Below are 18,683 nucleotides of genomic sequence, written 5' to 3' on the forward strand. Positions count from 1 at the left end.
GGTTAAATAGGGTTGTTTTGTATCTATTCCAGGAAGACTGAAGGGTTGAAAAGAGGCCGAGTATCTTGCTTGAAGCTTCAACTAAAGGATGAAACTCAACTAAAGGATGACTTAGCTTAATAAAGTTCATGATGGCCTTTTACAATCATATACTTATGAGCAAACCCAACTCTTATTATTGGGACTTATCCTAGTGTCCTGATAGGTGGGATATAGAGGACAAATACAATCTCCCTTTCTCCATTGCATTCCTCCCACCTTGAAAATCAAAAGGGGACATAATGAATTTCATATACACATACTTAATATATATATATATATATATATATATATATATATATATATATATATATATATATATATATATATATATATATATATTCCCAATATCTTGCCATGTACTAGTTGCGCCTGGTTGAGCTAGGCTCAAGAAATTAGTCAATCCAGAGCATGCATATCCCTACTTATTCTCCACATGCCTCTAGGTGGATCTCTCTATCCCTGTAGTGCCAGTAAAAGGGTTTGGGTATGGTAAGGGCTGCTAGCTAGATTTTTTAACCTTTATATTTACATCTATTTTCACCTGGCCTTACCCTAGTACTCTCATATCTATGTATTCTCAAATTAAACCAACTACACAATCAGAAACTTTGTTCTTGTGTGGTATCTCAAAATAATTATCAAACATAAAATTACAACATACTGTCACAAGGAGACTAATTATGGTTTAACAGATCAAAGTTGACATCTTACATTAACATTTTCCTTTTACGTGATGCCATTCTTCTGCCTAGACCTTGGAACCATGCCTAAAGGGGTGTACTACATGACCAGGGGTTTGCACTGCCAGTAAACTTAATTATAACTAATTATGAGAACAAGATAGCATTGTTTATATACCATATTGCTTAAATTAAAGATTAGCTTCCTGTATCAATTACAGTGCATTGATAGAAACAAAGATAGTTTCCAACGAAAAGCACCCAAAAAAGAAGCAAAAGTCATAGGAGACACTTATTTCGCTTATTTGGTGCCGGTCTTTGAAGACCTCCACAACCATCATCACTTCCACATTCATCCTCCTACACCTCAAGAGTTGCAAGTACCACACTGCCCCTGTGTCTTGAAATTTCTCTAATAGGAGTCTCTACAGCCTTCTCAGAACAAAGAATCATAAGTGGATTGGTTCTGTGAGGCATCAACTCCTCACCACTTTCAATATCTTCCATCATCAACTTCCAGTCTTTAAAATTAAACCGAAAAACAAATTGGTTGTAAGAAGATTCTCGAGATGCCATTTCTGTAGCTCTGGGAGCATTTTTGGGGACAACAAAATGTTTTCCATTTTCATCGACAGTTATTTCAACTCTACCATCCTTTACTAGAAATGATAACGCAAAGATGTTTTCTACTGTATGGGAAAATGATATTCTATTTAGAACCAAATTCTCTAGTCTGGCTTGTTTCTGTTTTCGCAAAATGTTAAATATGCTTGCCATATTCTTGTCTGTTTCTGATTTTTCATCTTCCGAGGACTCTTTCACTGCTTCGGGTCGAGTGCTTTCTTTTGGCTTAGTCTATTTTCTCTGTACTATAGCTTTCCTTTGCTTCGGTTCATTATCCATTGGTCCAAGTATAGTGAGAATTCCTACCACATGTTGGAAAACAGAAGCAGCTAGAAGCCCAATATTTCTCCATAATATTTGGGTTTGATCGTCATTTCCATCCAAAGACCTGCTTCCATATGCCTGGTCACTATAGATTCTTAGAATATCACTACTAATAAAATCAAATGGAGTATCACCATAATTGTTTTGTGTTCTGTTAATAGTAGCAAGTGTGGATGTGAGATCAAAGAGTGTATCAACATCTATAACTTGCTCACGAGGTCTCTAAACAAAATTGTGCAAGCTTTCCACTTTGCTAATTATAGCCTCAAATTTGCCAGATTCTGCTTTTAAAATATTTTCTCTCTCCTCAACAATCGAAGTCTTAAGGGGATGATAATGGTACCTTAATATACAATGTTGCACCATACTCTGATTGTTACCACTACATGCAGTAGCATCTTCTTTCTCTCTCGAGGGCTTACTTTGGCCTTGTTGTGATCCTTTTACCCCACGAGAGGAATCTTCTGTGTCTAACTCAATGTTTCTTCCTCTTTAACTCTAGCTTGGGTAACAAGCCTTCTACCCATCCTTTCTATCACCTGCTTTTGGAGTTGATAGAAATGAAAATATTCAACCAAAGCTAGAAGGAAGGGCTTGAAATTGATATTTCTGAATGAAGAACTGCCGTGAAATGGAAAGAGAGAAAGAAAAGATTTTTGTGTTGCATTGAAATGAGGGAGGGCAGGGAGTTGTGATTCCCCCTACCCTGAGAAGTCTTCTTTGTAATAGAAGAGGGATGAAGGCCCACTACAATGGATATAAAGTCCCAAGACATATGCATTGTCGAATGAAATGCATAGGTGCAGTGTGCCAATTAAGCATGAGGATTGGGAGAAGTGACACATGTGGGAGAGTGGCCATATTATTGGAGAATTGTTTACATTGAGGAAGGACACCATTTGAATATGGTAAGGATGTCAATTCTAACATGGAGAGTTTCCAACACCACTTTCTCATCTACATGAGGGAGTTTACAATTTTTATATCTTTGTCTTAGTCCCATGGTGAATATATTAGTGTGAGGATCCATTGTTTCATGATCCATATGTTGGATGCTTTGCTGAACTTGAGCTTGATAAGGAAATCTCTTTAGATATCAGAACGTCTCAGAAATTTATTTGAACAATTATTGTATTGCAACAATGTTTATTGATGATAAATTGCTTGGTAATGTACACATGCATAGAAAAGTGTGATTGATGGCATGGATACTCGGCCTTTCGGGTGGAAATGGCCACCTCTAAACATAATATTTGGAATATCCTTTGAGCCTTTCTTTGAGATGACATCCAAGAAGTTGGAGTGAAGACATCAAGGAACTCTATATTTTGACATATTCCAGTTGAATTTCCAAACATGCAAGAGAAACTAAAACCAGGGGTTATATAAGTAATATCCCGAGTGTATGGGAAATCCAAGCTTTTAGAGGAATATTTTTGCATTTAATAATTAGATGAGGATGAATATTTCTGTTACACTGTGTGTTGTTATTAATATGTTTGGACGTTTTGGATGAATAGTTGGCCCATCTTCAAGAACATCCAATAACATTCGAGTCCAAGATAGATTTAAAGAGACCATTTATCAAATTATTTGTCCAACTATGAAAGACAATCAAGTTTTGTAAGAGATACATCATAGTACTATCAAAGCAGATTGTGGACCATGTTAGAAAATGGATCAAAAAGGTTTTCAGAATGTCTATTAAAATTTGACATTTACCATTGTCTTAGTATTTTCTTATCAACTTTCATGGAGGCAAAAAGTGACAGGAGGAACTTGCATAATAATAGTGACCACTAGAATGAGAAACACAATGAATTAGAAAAATGGAATCTGTTTCTATGATGACACATGGGAAGATACTTATTACTCTCAATGTGGTTGTACTGGAAAAATAGTTTTTGCCTTTGAGTATAGTTGATGTATCGTAATGTAGCGGTCATTTCCCTGCTGCAATAAAACAAATATATATCCATCTCAAGGTGAAAGAATAACACCAGTATACCTTCGAATGATATGGGCTATGTGTTGTGCTCAACAACTAGGAAATTCTCTATTGGTCATAGTGCGATGAAGTGATGGGTTCGGGTTTCCGTGCTTGTGCTGTCAAAGTATATTGATACAAGTGATGAAAAAACATATGTTAAATTCCCTGGAACATATCTTATTTTCATTACTTGTCTAGGATAAATCCACGGCCATAGTTGGGAAACGTAATCAAAAGAAAATAAATATGTAGTTTATTTAAACAAATGGGGCATGAGCGGAAAACATATGGACCAAATTCCAAAATCTGAAAGTCAAAGTTCTGTATAAAAGTTTTAAATTAAAAAAATTTCAAATAGTTGCCAAGAAGTTTAACGAATGCAACTGCCCAACACTCATCCAATGGCCATTTGAGGAGGGTCGAAGTCAGCCATCAATATGAAGAGATCTATAAAAGCAAACAGGGACTTTGAAGAAGGGATCGCTGATTTTTCATACCCAAATGTTGCCTAATTATTGAGCAAGGGCCTGACGAGTTAGTGAGGGTTTCCCTTTTTTGTTTCAATCTATTTTCATGCTTAGAATTTTTCTAATATGATGTCATTGGTGGACCTTAATATACGGCGTTGCACCATACTCTGATTGTTACCAATGCATGTGGTAGCATCTTCGTTCTCTCTCGGGGGCTTACTGTGGCCTTGTTGTGATCCTTCTACCCGACGAGAGGAATCTTGTAGTGTCTGACTCAATGTTTCTTCCTCTTTAACTCTATCTTGGGTACCAAAATTTCTACCCATCCCTTCTAGCAACTGCTTTTGGAGTTGAGAGCAATGTAGAAATTCAACCAAAGCTAGAAGGAAGGGCTTGAAATCTATGTTACTAGAAACTAGAAAGGGGAAACAAAACGAGAAATGACAACGAGACGAGAAACGGAGTTTGGAGATTTCACATTCGAGAAATGAGGAGAGAGAAAAACAAGGCAAATATGAAACATACGACCAAGCATTTGTTTCACATTCAAGAAATGAGGAGAGAGAAAAAACAAGAAAAATATGAAACATAAAACCAAGTATTCATCATTAACATTCTCGAATACTATGGTTCATAGGTAGTTGCTCATAGGCTTTAGCTGCTCACATGGCGATTCCTTAATATAGTGATCAACAAAGCTTCCATTTCTCACATAAGCCATTCTTGAATACCCATGTTTGATCCTCTAGGTTGGCAAATACAATAGTGAAGAAACACTTGGCACCGAATTCAAGTTTGATTTAGCCTTTGAATTTTCCGGATGAGTACATGATCCCACATACATTTTATATACTCTTGGATGTGACATTAGTGGACCTCAAATGTGGGATCTATTGTATCATTTTCCACATAGTTATTGGGTTATTGTTTTCATGGTTGGGTAACAAGATGGTGGAGATTGAGTTGATCTCCATTGGATATAGAGCCAAAAATAGAGGGTTGTCTCAAACTATTTCCACTTGCAGAACCATAAATACTACAACATGTGTTTGAAGCCAAAATCTAAAGAGAAAACTTCCAAAAAATTATCTTTAATCCATTATAATAGAAAACTAATCTTTATAATAATAAAAATAATATATTTTAAAAGTATAGTTGGACTAGATATTAAATTGCTAGTTTGTGAGAAAAAAAATTAACTAAATTATTTAACTACTAATTTATAAAAATATATATAAAATATCTATACACATTACTAAATAAAAGATATTTGATCCATTTAGGGTGTTGGCATATCCAAAATTAAGATGGATCTAGGCTAGTATATATTATTTACCATAATTATTGTTAAAATGTATAATGGCTATCTCATATTTTTATTTGCATTGATTAAATGATTATTATATGTAGTCATGTTTTATATTACTTATTTTAATGCATCATATATATGGTTTTCTATAGTAAATTTATTTTTATATTAATAATTTTAATGCATCATATATATGGTTTTCTATAGTAAATTTATTTTTATGTTAAATTTTAATAGTTAAATTTAGATATTTTTTCTTAATATTAGTTGTTTTTTATTAATTTCCATTTTATTCTGTTGGATCCATTAAAATTTGTTATGTGAGTCAATGTTTCCAATTAACTAGTGTGGTTGATCAATATAAATAAGTGAAATAAATTAATAATTGTGATTTTTTTAATTTCTATTGAGTTAAATATTATATATAAATATCACTTGTGGTTATAACATACCAAACCATTCTTTTTTAGTTGTTAAATATGATTATGTTAAAATAACTTTTAAAAAAATGTTATCACCCATGGTTGGAACTTACAAACCATTATTTTTTAGTCCCTAGATTTGTTTATGTTAAAATAACTTTTGAAAAAATGTTATGGCCAATAGTTTTGTTATATTCCATTGTTTTGTACTCTATATTCATTTAATTTGCTAGTTTTTGCACATGGTTTTGTTAGATTCCATGGTTCTGTATTTAATATTTATTTAATTTATTAGCTTGTTCTCATCAATTTTCTTTCATAAATTAAAACAAGCGAGAGAGACCTTGAAGTCTTGAAAAGAAATGTCATAATCTAGGTATTTTATTCTAGGCCCCTCTTAATATATTTTTGGTTGTTAGATTTTTGTGCCAAGAGACCCTTTCCACCTAGGGAATATGTTATAGTATTTGGAATTTTAACTCAATCAAAATAACAAAATCAATTCAAATAAAAAAAAATTAAAAACATAAAATTCTGGAGTGAATAGTTTTTTTTCGCCCATGGTTTTTTCCCATGGTACTCCTAACCCATGGTTTTTGTCCATAGTATTTTTCTGCAATGTAGCCTATAGCAACCTAGATCCATTTTAACTATGCATCAAGCATTGAGAGGATCAAATCTCTTCACTTAAACACGTTTGTAGCTCGAGAGAGAGAGAGATTTGATTTCGTTTGTAGCTCGAGAGAGAGAGAGAGAGAGAGAGAGAGAGAGAGAGAGAGAGAGAGATTTGATCTCTCTTGATGCTCGCGAGAGATAGATCTACGCTGATTATTTATAAATGAAGAGGAGCATTTTCTTGTAGCAGTACTCCTATTTGTTTTGTATTTAAAATTTATTAAATGATGGATTTCTATTTTGTATTTTTATTTTTGAGACTGGTTTATTTTTATAAATTTATAATTATTTTTATCACTATTTTTATGTAATTATGAAACTTTCCATATTTATAATAGTTGAAATTATGTTTGTATTATCCACATATTAATCAATATCTTGTTGCTCTTAAGTTTTATTATTTCAAATTACCTAACATAATCTCTCTTATCATCGATGAAAAAAGTATTTATGGGATAAAACTATTAATGGGATGGATAATAGATAATTTTTTTTTTATATATATTAAATTAATGTCTTTGGTTGATGATATTTGATATTATAGATAGTCTAATAACTGATAAATGTTTCTATAGGATGGTTTTATCAAAATACTTTTCCAATCATTTGAGAGGTTATAAACCAGACCAATGGCAAAAAAAATATTGTGTCCCAATGTTTATATAAAATAATTAATTAACTAGAAAAATTAACTAAATTATTTAACAACTAATTTATAAAAATATATATAAAATATCTATATACATTATTAATTTATAAAAATATATAAAAAAAACCTTATACATTTAAATTTATAATTTTATATAAAAATACACATTTTAAATATTAGATACAATCACTAAATCCACTTTTAAATAAAAGCAACACAAAAATAACAATAAAAAAAAATTGTAAAAACTTAACCATACACTGCTACACATCCATGACTACAATTAAAAAAATAACATAACTTTAACTAATAAAATCCCTAAATAGTCAATGTTGTTAAGGATATATTAAGCACTATTGCAAGGTGTTGTCACTAGGGAGAACACTCAACCTATTTGCAACAAACTTGTTCCGTTAGCATCTAAGTTATATATGGTTGACTTCTAACTATAGAGTATGAAAATGCCTTCAAAAACTATTCAGAAAACCAATGCTTTTTATGGTTCATGTCTACATGCAATTGGGAAGAGATCCATATTGCAAATGAACCATTAACGTTTTCCATAAAACAGTTTCAAGAAACGGAGTTGTCTTTAGTGCGACTTTTTGGAGATTCCGGTGACGGAATCGGGCAGAAAAAAAATTGAGGTTAAATCTTGATTTGTATTATTTAAAATGGTTTTTTAACTGCATATTTGGATTCAACACCGTGAAAAACCCCTGGGACGCTTAGAAATTAGCTATCAAACTTGCGATTTTGACCGGAAAAACCCACCAGAAAAGCTTCCAAAAAGTCTCTTTAAAAACAACTCCTCAAGAAACGAACAATTTTTGGAAAACCCAGTTTCTTGCATTAAAAAACGAAAACTACTGTATAAAACACCGTTTTCCGTACCGTTCCATTTTTTATACATTTTTTTTTCAGAAACGAAGACTTTCATTCCATTTTTGGTGACAGAGCTTGAAATTGAGATTTCTGATTAAGAATTGTCGTGAAATGGAAAGAGAGGAAGAAAATCTTTTCGTGTTGCATTGAAATGAGGGAGGGCATGGATTTACCCTCAGAAGTCTAAGTTGTTGTTTTTTCCATTGTTTTCCTGGTGTGGTATACTACCAAACTAATATTTTTGTAATTTTTGGTGTGGTATACTACTAAACTACTATAAGGGTTCAATGTATATTTAATATAAATTTTATTGCCAATATAGTAATTGTGGGGCTAGTTTATTTGAAGCTAAATTCTTAAAAAAAGAAAAAAACCAAATAACCTAATTTCAGGTAAAAAATTTGGTAGATTGTTTGAAGCAATTGAAATCTAGGAAGGAATTAAAGGAGAGAAAGGGTATCTGTGCAAGTGTTTTCTTGGGCTCTTGAAAGAAGACCAAGGCTTCTGATCCTTCCATCGTGGTCCAAATTTGCCCACCAAAAATAGATCCATGTTTTGTGAGCAAGCCATTGAAGAGATCCTCCTCAATCTTATTTCTCAACGCATCCAAATTCAACCATGAAACAATAACTGTCAGCGTATTTCTGCAACATTTCATGTGAAAATATAAAATACATTTACAAGTCAATTCTAAGAATGGCCATCCATCTAGAAACCCTGAAAATTGATCCAACTACCTATACTTGTTTCCATATAGCCACATATTGGCGTGTACTGTGCCCATGGTCTTTCCTTTTTTTTCACCTACTCATCATACAGTTCATGTGAAAATATAAAACAAATTTGCAAATCAATTCTAAGAATGGCCATTGATCTATAAACCCTAAAGATTGACCCAACGACCTATACCTCTTTCCATATAGTTATAGATCAGATTGTAGGACCCAACGACCTATACCTCTTTCCATATAGTTATAGATCAGATTGTACTGTGCCCATGGTCTTTCCTTTTTTTTTCAACTACTCAACATTCATTCGAATACACTAAGGCGAGGAAGAAAACTTGTTGTGGTCTTTGCCTTTTTTTTCAACTACTAAATATTCATTTGAATATACTAAGGTGGGAGCCCATAGGGCTTTGGATTGACGTTGAATGGGTGCAGTGTTAAGGCACTCCTTGCTATAGGTCAGTGGTTCAAATCCCCTATGGGTGCTTACCTACCAAAAAAAAAAAAGAATACACTAAGCCGAGGAAGAAAACACGACATAATGGTCTTTTTGCTTTTTTCAACTACTCAACATTCATTTTAATCTGGATGATCGTTAAATTTTTTAATTATAATTATTTATTTATTTATAAATTTTAAAAACATTATCTTTTATGAATATATCAAAATGTATGGAATGTATATTTTCTTATCTTATTGTATACTCATTTCAAAAAATTATATTTTTTATTTTTCAAAATTACCAAATAATTAACTATGCTGCTCAACATTCATTTTAATCTGGATGATCGTTAAATTTTTTAATTATAATTATTTATTTTTTTATAAATTTTAAAAACATTATCTTTTATGAATATATCAAAATGTATGGAATGTATATTTTCTTATCTTATTGTATACTCATTTCAAAAAATTATATTTTTTATTTTTCAAAATTACCAAATAATTAACTATGCTGTAAGTTGTAATTTTAAACAAATTTAGATTTGGATTTTATATAATTAAACAAAAAAAACTATAAGTATTTTTTATTAATGTTTGGTTATCTAATACTAATATTATGGGTTTCCATGTTATTTAAACAAATGAGATTTGGTTTTATAATTATTATGTCAAACTTTAAAGCTAAAAATTAACTTTTAACAATGCAATCTTTTATAACCAATTTGGATGTAGTTCATTGTTATGGTAGTAAAAATGAATCTCATAAGTCAATTTGGTTGTAGTTCATTGTGATGGTAGCAAATAATGAATCTCATGAGCTTGGTCCCACCCACACATTGGTATAGTTCCACCCAGGGAACCATTGATCTTTTTCCATGAATTGTTAATATTGTTCCAAGAAGCACCATAATGTATGGCATTTCTATTTCCCACAATTGAAAAAGCACCAAAAATCCTTCTACATGAGCATTTTGCTTCCGTATTGTTGAACTAAACATGGCAAGACTTTCCTATGGCAATAAGAATTTTTGAAACCCTCATCCCCCCTATCACAATATATCTTAGAATCTATCATGTTGGAGTGTAGTATCCCTAGTAAGCATATAGGAGTGTAGGGGAACACAACCTCAAAGTCAATGGGAAGCCAAAGGGAAAGTTTTGTGCATCTAAGAGGGATACCTCGATTACATAGTTGTGGTTTTCTAAGCTTTTGCATTAATCAAATGTATATTTGAGGGGGAATTCAACCATAAAAAAATGCTTGAATGAGTTTTCATACACAAGGGTTGATTCTACTTCGAATTTTGATACTTTGTGTTTACTTACTTTAATGTCATTACATATAACTAATAATTTGCAAGTCCTTGTCTCATTGGATCTCATTTTATTTCAACTGTGAAGTGACGAAGCCTTGAACCCCAAATCCTCATAGCTAAGATTTACAAAGTATGCATTGCCTCATTTCCTCTCATTTTACTTCAGTTAAATGGAGCAACTATGCCTTAGCCCCAAACCCACACAACTAAGCTTTGCACACTATAGAATCCTCTCTCTCCCTAGTGTTGCACTTGGTTTAGATATAATTTTCTTAGAAGAGAAGCAATGTCTCACTAAATACCTTACATGTTAACTTATCATCTGATCCCATTACATTTTCCAAGCATTGAGGACATTAATACAATTTCAAAATTCAATTTCACACTCATTTGATGTAATCACCATGTTCCATCAATTTCAAGTAAACTCTACAAATAAATGTAAGTAATTATTTTTATTTTTTTCATTGATTCTAAATTAGCAAGTGAGAAAACTCCAGATGCATCTTTATTTTTAAAGTACAATCATCCAAAAAAACTCATCAAAGACTAAATATAGGTTAAAACCTTTATTGAGTGAAAAATATTGTTGGTATCCTCTAGAATAACACTACTTTCAGAAGCTGGGTTCAGATTTTACCACAAATACAAGAACCAAAGTGAGAAGCTTATTTTAAAGTTTTTATAACATGATATATTATAAAAAAAATTGAAGAAGCACATAATACAAAAAAGTTTTATATCTAGTATCATTCTACATGGAGAAAAGTACTCGTTAAGCTAGCTATGACATGAGTAATAATTGCTACCCACCTACTTTCAAAATCATCATGGACATTTAAATATTAAAAAAGGAATTGATTAGGCTACCTATGACTAAATAAGAGTTATTCCCCACCTTTCCAAACTATCATGTACATTTAAGCTATCATATTTTATCAACATCCTTTCTGTGATGCAACACGTTAGAACTTTCCATTATATTTATGCATTATATGAGTTGATGTAATTGTAAGGTGCATAAATTCCAAAATAATTGTCCAAATACCCATGTTTCCACTAAATTAATTGTTTAAGTAAGAGACACGTTTTATTGTAGGAAGCATGCATCAATCAAACACTGCTCTACTGATAGTTTACAAACCCAACCAATTTTTCATACACAAACACATTCAAGACTAATCCACAATAAAAAACAATAGTCAAAACAATATTCTTCATTAAACATCTACCAATGCATAAACAATGAGGAGACAAGAGACACATAGAATATGCGATCAACCAGGGCCAAAACCTCTCCAACATGAGAGAAAAACCCAAACGAGATCTTATTCTTATATAGACTTCAATTGACGAATACCAAGACCATGGCCTAGACCCTTGACTCAATGACCTCTCCATGACCAAGTCACAAGCCTCCTTTATTCAATATCCTTATTTTTCCTTGAGTCAATGATGATCAGGCTTCTTCCTTCAATAACTCGACTATCCTTCAAATTCTAGTTCCATGGATTAGATCTGTAGTTTTTGGCCCTCTTGCATAAACCCTAGAATGTGTGGTTGACCAACCTTTTGAACCTTGATCTTCTTCACTTGGTTGGTACGAACTCTTATTATAATTCGGCCTGTAACCTTGCTTATCTTCTTCCTTGATTCGACTTCTTAGACAACAACAAGATCTTCGACCTTTTCTGTAGTAGATAGTTCTTCCTTCCTTTGCACGTGTGGATCTATTAGCCCTAAAACAGACCCATAAACAACACCAAAATCTTCTCTCTTTTTTTCCTTCTCTTGGTTGGTTATCTTCGCACTTCTTATTACAGGCAGACTTAACCAAATTTGCTTGTCTACAAATGAGGATGAGCTGCCCTATATATAGTGTTTTTTCCATCAAAAACATGTGCTAGGAAGTGTTAAGGAGTGCTAGGGGAACACAAGGGAGAAATAGGTGAAAATAATGCATGCAAATGAATGATTGAGATTTTGTGACAGGAAATGTTAGTGAGTTCCATGTGTGCTAAGAAGGGAGTGATAAGGTATGCTAGGCAATGTTAAGGCATATTAGAATCCAGGGAAACATTCCAAGATGTGTCAAGTGCTAGGGTGTGCCAATGCATGTCACAGAGTGTTATGGAGTGCCAGGGAAACATAAGGGAGCACTAGTTTCAAATGCATGGAAATGAATGACTAAGAGTGTGTGACAAGGAGTGTCAGCGAGTTCTAGGTGTGCTAAGGAGGGGATGACAAGGTATGTTAGGTGGTGCCAAGAAATGCTAGAGTGTTAAGGCAACATGCTAGGGTATGTCAATGCGTGTCATGGTGTGCCAATGTATGTCAGGGAGTGTTATGGAGTGCGACATAAACACAAAGGAAAGCTAGTTCAAAATGCATGTAAATGAACAAATAAGAGTGTATGACAGGGAGTGTCAGTGAATTCCAAGTGTGCTTAGGAGGGAGTGACAAAGTTATATGCTAGGTAGTTCCAAGGCATGCAAGAGTGCCATGACATGTCAAGGAGTGGCATGGTATGATAGGGAGTGCTAAAGCATGCCATGGCATGCAGGGAATGCCAGCATGTGCCACATAGTGCCAAGGGATTGTTAGACATGCCAGGTGCTGCCATGTCAAGATGTAAACTATGTTGCTTAATTGTTTTATGGCCATGGTTAGACGTGAGCCTTGACTTGGTAACTTCTTAAGTGAGATGAGCTAAGATTGGGCATGGGTAGCCTAAGATGAGTTATAGGCCATTCTTAGGTGAACAAGGGATAGTATAGTTGTAGTAACTATAACATGGTCAAGATGTTGTAGTCGAGGTAGTACTTGGTTGGTTCCCAAGTCTTAAAACCAATAAGGGTAGTTATGAAGGCATGATAGCTAAGGAGTGCTAGGGCATGCCAAGGAATGAAACGGTGTGATAACACATGCTCAATAATGTCAATGCATGTCGAGGAGTGTTGGGGAGTGTGAGGGCATCACAAGGGAGAACTAGGTCAGAGTGCATGGAAACAAACAAATAACAGTGCCTTCCAAGTGTCTGAAGGACGAAGTGTATTAGGATAATTTCATAATAGGACTTGCAATAGGTAAGCCTATGATTATAATAAGGGGATGGAAAAAGCAATTTTAGACAAAGGGGGACTTTTGTCTAGGGACAACACTATTTTTTCAAAGACTTGGTTGGGTTCCAAAGTCACAAACAAAGTAAGGCTATCTATGAGGGAATGACAACTAGGGAGTGCCAAGGTGTGCAAGGAATGCCAGGAAGTGATAACACATGCTAGAAAGTTCCAAGGCATGTTAGTCATTCCAACACATGCCAAGTGCTAAGGCATGCCAAGAGGTGTCAGGTGCTAGGGTGTGGTGCCAACAGATGCTAGGGAGTGCCAGGGAAACACAATGGAGGACTAGTTTCAATTGCATGTAAATGAATGAATAATAGTGTGTGATAGGGAGTGTTAGCAAGTTCTGGGTGTGTTAAGGAGGCATTGACAAGGTTGTTAGGTAGTGTTAGGGAAACACAAGGAAGAACTAGTTTCAATTGCATGGAAATGAATGAATAATAGTGTATGATAGGGAGTGTTAGCAAGTTCTAGGTGTGGTAAGGAGGCATATTTGGCAAAATTTTTGGAGGGTTTGGAGGAAATTTTGTGTTTTGGTGCAGACTTGCAATTTTTTGGCAATTTTTTGTCTAGCAGCACAGCGATCTCACGCTTTGATTCTTCCTCAAGGCTCTAAATGATGTAAAATCAACATTTTTGGAAAGCTCATGACCCCATCTCAAACCCCATTTGCCTACTTTCCTAGTTTGGGGCTCAGGTTTTGAGAAATTTTCAAAAAAGAGGCCAAAAATCATCTTTTTGTCCCTCTCTTTCCATTTCGTTGCGCACCTGGAGACACCTTGGGAGAATGGCCATATCTGAGCCAAAAATTGGTCATTTTGAGTGAAACAATACTTATAAGACATCTAAACTCTCCCATATTTCCAGAAAAGGCTTCTGATCTAGATTTGGACTTTAGAAAGGCACTCAAAAATGGCCTCCATCAACTCGCTATACAAATGGAAATTTCTGAGATTTTTGTAAAATTTTCACTGTGTAATTTTTTGTAATTCCTAGTTTTACTCTGGTAAAAGTCAAAAGGGTGAAGTAGATGAATGTGATGAGTAAAAGTAAATGTAAATAATGGGTGGTTAGTATTTATATGTTTTTTTAATGTATATTTGACCTCATTTATTATAGAGGTTGGAGTCAAAGTTAATTGTAGAAGTCGTTTTTAACTTCCTTAGACATTAGGATTTGGTTAGAACACCTCATGGAACAGTTCCTAGAGTCATTGATTCAACCCATAAGAGTGGGGAGATGTTGTTTTGTTCTTTATGTATCAGTTTCCCAATGATAGAATGGGTTGGATTTCAGAGGAGAGAACTATTGTAGCTTGTACTTGGACATTTTCTGGAAATCAAAGGACACAATTTGCAACTATTATCTAGGAATTCATGTGCAGTAAGTTTGTGATGTTATTTTTTATCTGTTATAGCTTTATATGAAAGATATTAATCTTATATTTCCATTCATCAATTATTCAATGGTTTTCCTTACATTTTATAAAAAAAAATCTTTGCATAAATCTTTGTCTTGATGGAAAAATCATTATGTGTTACTTTATTTCTTGCTTAATGAATTCATGTTTCATGCTCATTAATACCTTTGACTTCTTCTAAACACTACACTACATTGAAAAACACTAAGATCCATCACAAAAGTAATTCTACCTTTCTCCTTTTTGTATTTTTTGTTGTAACCCTTTGATCCTCTGACCTAGCTACCTAGTTTTTCTCCCTTATCCATAAACAAAACCCTACTTTTTCCAAAACCCACTTGAACCTAGCTATCTAGCCGAAAATCCTTTACATTTCAGTCATCTCTTTGTTTGGATTTCATAGGGAGAGCCCTGTTATAGGAAAATTTGGGCACATCAACCCCGACTTCCAGACCAATTATATTAGGGTCCATCAACCCCTAATTCAGTTGTTTTCATTTCCTAATGAAGTTAACCTACATCATTCTTTCCTCCCAAGAGTTTCATAACACCATTCATCCAAAAAAATGACCCTAAGGAGATCATCGCAGGTGGCCTTCTATTTGGCTGCAATGAATGGCAGGCACTACACTGTCAGGGTGCTATGCATAGCACCTGGCCTTTGTATCACCTGCGATGGGCGAGATCCATCAAATTTTTCAAATGAATCCATTGGATTCCTCATCCAATGGATGCTTCTAGGGGTTTCTAGAATGATTGGGCTCGCTTTTGGATGAGGAAGGAGATGAATGAACCTTAATCCATTATCCCTTCCTCCATGGAACCACTTCCCAAATATGGCAAAGCATTCATGAAGGCCATTAATGGCCAAACCTCCTCCATTCAGCTATGAAAGGACCAGACATTCAAGGCTGGTCTAAGGTTGAAACTTCTTAAGCTAAGGAAATGCTGCTTGGATGATATTAGTAGAGAGAGTAATTTTATCATGTCAAATTGTTGTTTCCATGAGGAGAGAAGGGTTTGAAGCTGGGAGGATGACGCTGAATCAAACATCCATCTACATGGGTTGTAATCTTCCTTTCTATGAATAAAGAGTTCTATGTTTTTTCCCATTCATGTGTTTATATGATGTATATTGTACTTTCAATTCTATAATATGTTTAGTTAAATCGATATGTATGCTTTGATGGTTTTCTGTCTCGGCTTGTGTGCAAGTACCTTTCAAGCAAGTTAAGTATGGAAGGGAGTGGTGAAAGCGGTCAAAGGGAAGAGGGATCGAGCGAGAGATACAAGTTGGTACTTTTGCTCCTCTTTCTTTTATTTGTTAGCTATAGGAAAAGCAATGGAATTACTTTAACTATTGTTCTAGACTTGCTACTAGGTCTAGGGGTTAGTCGTTCGAAAAGACACTAAATTTGCCCATAACAAAATGGTGACTTCGCTGGGGATCGTTTAAACCCTTTTAGTAGCTTTATCAACCTCTTAGAACACTTTGAAATACTTTACCCTCTTTTTCTCATCGAATTCAAGTTCAATTTACTGAAATTTGAGTCAATTTTGAGCATAAAATTGTCATTCTGTAATCATCACAGCTCTATAACTGACAGGGTGCTATGCATTGCACCCTTTGCACAGAGAGAGTGCTATGCATCGCACTGTCCCTCACTCTGGCCTGCGCTGATTCCTTTTGGATCAGTTTTCCCATCTAGGAGTTGAAGCCTTAAGTCAATTTTCAGTTGTTTGAATTGTTTGTTGGATTTAGATGATTTCTTGTCTCTGAAAGCAGTCTTCGTTTCCTTGTTTCGACCCATTTTAGACTGGATTGTTAAATGATTGTTTATGTATTTGTTTTATCATCTGCAGTCCATTGTCAAAAGTAGTTTTAGTCGATTGTTTTGTCAAGTATGAAGTGTCGTAAAATATTCCTTCATTAAATAATCAATTGGTCTATTTGTGCATCTGATTCATATTTTCATTTAAGTGTCAAAAATCTTCGTTTCCTTAAAGCTGAAAGTGTCGTTTAGTCTTCCTTTATATTTAAGTGAAATTGTTGTAAATCGACATTTTTGTGAAAAGATCTTTTGAATCATTGTGCATTTGTTTTTCTTAGTGCATAATTCACATTAAGGAGAACAGAAAAGAAAAAGAAATACATGTAATTGAATTTTAGGAGATTGAATGTGTGTGCTTAAAAGGAATGGTTAGGGAAATGTATTAGTGAGTGCTCTTTGTTGTTTGATCCAAAAAGTACTTGTTTACTCTTTCCTATAGAAATTTTGAATAATAAACACTTATTCACATAGATTATCCTGATTATACACTCTTTCAGAATACATGCACAATACATAACCTCCTCTATGTTGATCATCAGTTTAGCAGCATTAAAAACAATGAAACATCAATTGCATGCACACATTAACACATTATTTATCCTGGGGAAAGAATACAGCTGAAATCCCCACACTATCTGTATATTAATGATTGAGAACATGTAACAATACATAGTACAATACTCCTCACAAGTATCCATCACTATCTCCACCTGTTACACACAAACTAGCTCAGATCTGATGCCTCAAATCTCCTCCATTGTTTTCCTGCCTCCACTGCACAACCCTGCAAGAGATTGAATGATGAATGGCTGATCCAAACTCATATTTACCTTGTGAAAATCACTCAAACTGGAAATCACGTGAGCACAGGCTATTCTACTAGGCATATACTGGGCAATTATCATGGGCATACTCAATACATTGCTTGTGCAAAGTCTCATGCACAACTATGGTCACAACTGATAGCAATCTCAACCTCTAACACCTGTCTCCACTCAACTGTACATGCACTGAGTTAACTGATGTATTCTTCAGTTGAATTATGAGTTAATAATTAGTGAATTAATTAATAACTAATTCACTTAACTCATCACTTAGTCTATTGGCCAGTTAGACTAAATACAACTAGTTCAACTAAGTCAAACTGAACACAACTCCATTAATTGCTCATCCAACTCCACAGAACTTAACCACATGAGTTCTAACTGATGTCCTGCATGCAATAGCTCAACTGAATCATAAGAAAAGCTTATTTCCTTCTGAAAGCTACATGTTCCACATCTGTAGCTCAAACTGAAGTGCTCCAAGAGGATAAGATAAATTTTATAGTCTAAATATTATTATGAGACAATAATATTTGACTTTTCTATTTTTGACTAGCAGTCTAAAAATAGACTCTGATCACTCCTGCTGTGATCTAGAAATAGAAGTCCATCTATTTTTCCCAACATGACCAATCATCTATAAACAACAAACTGCAACTCATAGACCATGATCCATATGTCTAAAAATAGACATAGTTTAAAAATAGACTTTGCGCCAAAACTTGCCTGCGGGACCACTTAGTGAAGGCGACTCCTTTCCACTAAGCTCCATCATCTTGTTGCATTCTCAACAAGCATTTCTTGTTGCACACTTTTCAGCACTCCCTCTCAACAAGAAAGGCTTCCTCTCAAACCTGATCCTGTAACTCTGGAATGTTCTGCATGCAACACATCTGCCCTGTCCACTGTGCTCCAACAACACTTGGA

General features: G+C 34.2%; 1 pseudogene; it reads right to left on the minus strand.

The window, feature by feature from the left end:
• Nucleotides 1–1,082: 1,082 nt before the first annotated feature.
• Nucleotides 1,083–18,683, minus strand: part of LOC149250935 (non-structural maintenance of chromosomes element 4 homolog A pseudogene) — a 162,244-nt pseudogene continuing 144,643 nt past the window's right edge.

Source organism: Pinus tabuliformis, chromosome 7 (assembly GCF_031772625.1).
Source record: "Pinus tabuliformis cultivar Carrire ecotype Pingquan chromosome 7, CPIR1, whole genome shotgun sequence".
Taxonomy (NCBI): Eukaryota; Viridiplantae; Streptophyta; class Pinopsida; order Pinales; family Pinaceae; genus Pinus; species Pinus tabuliformis.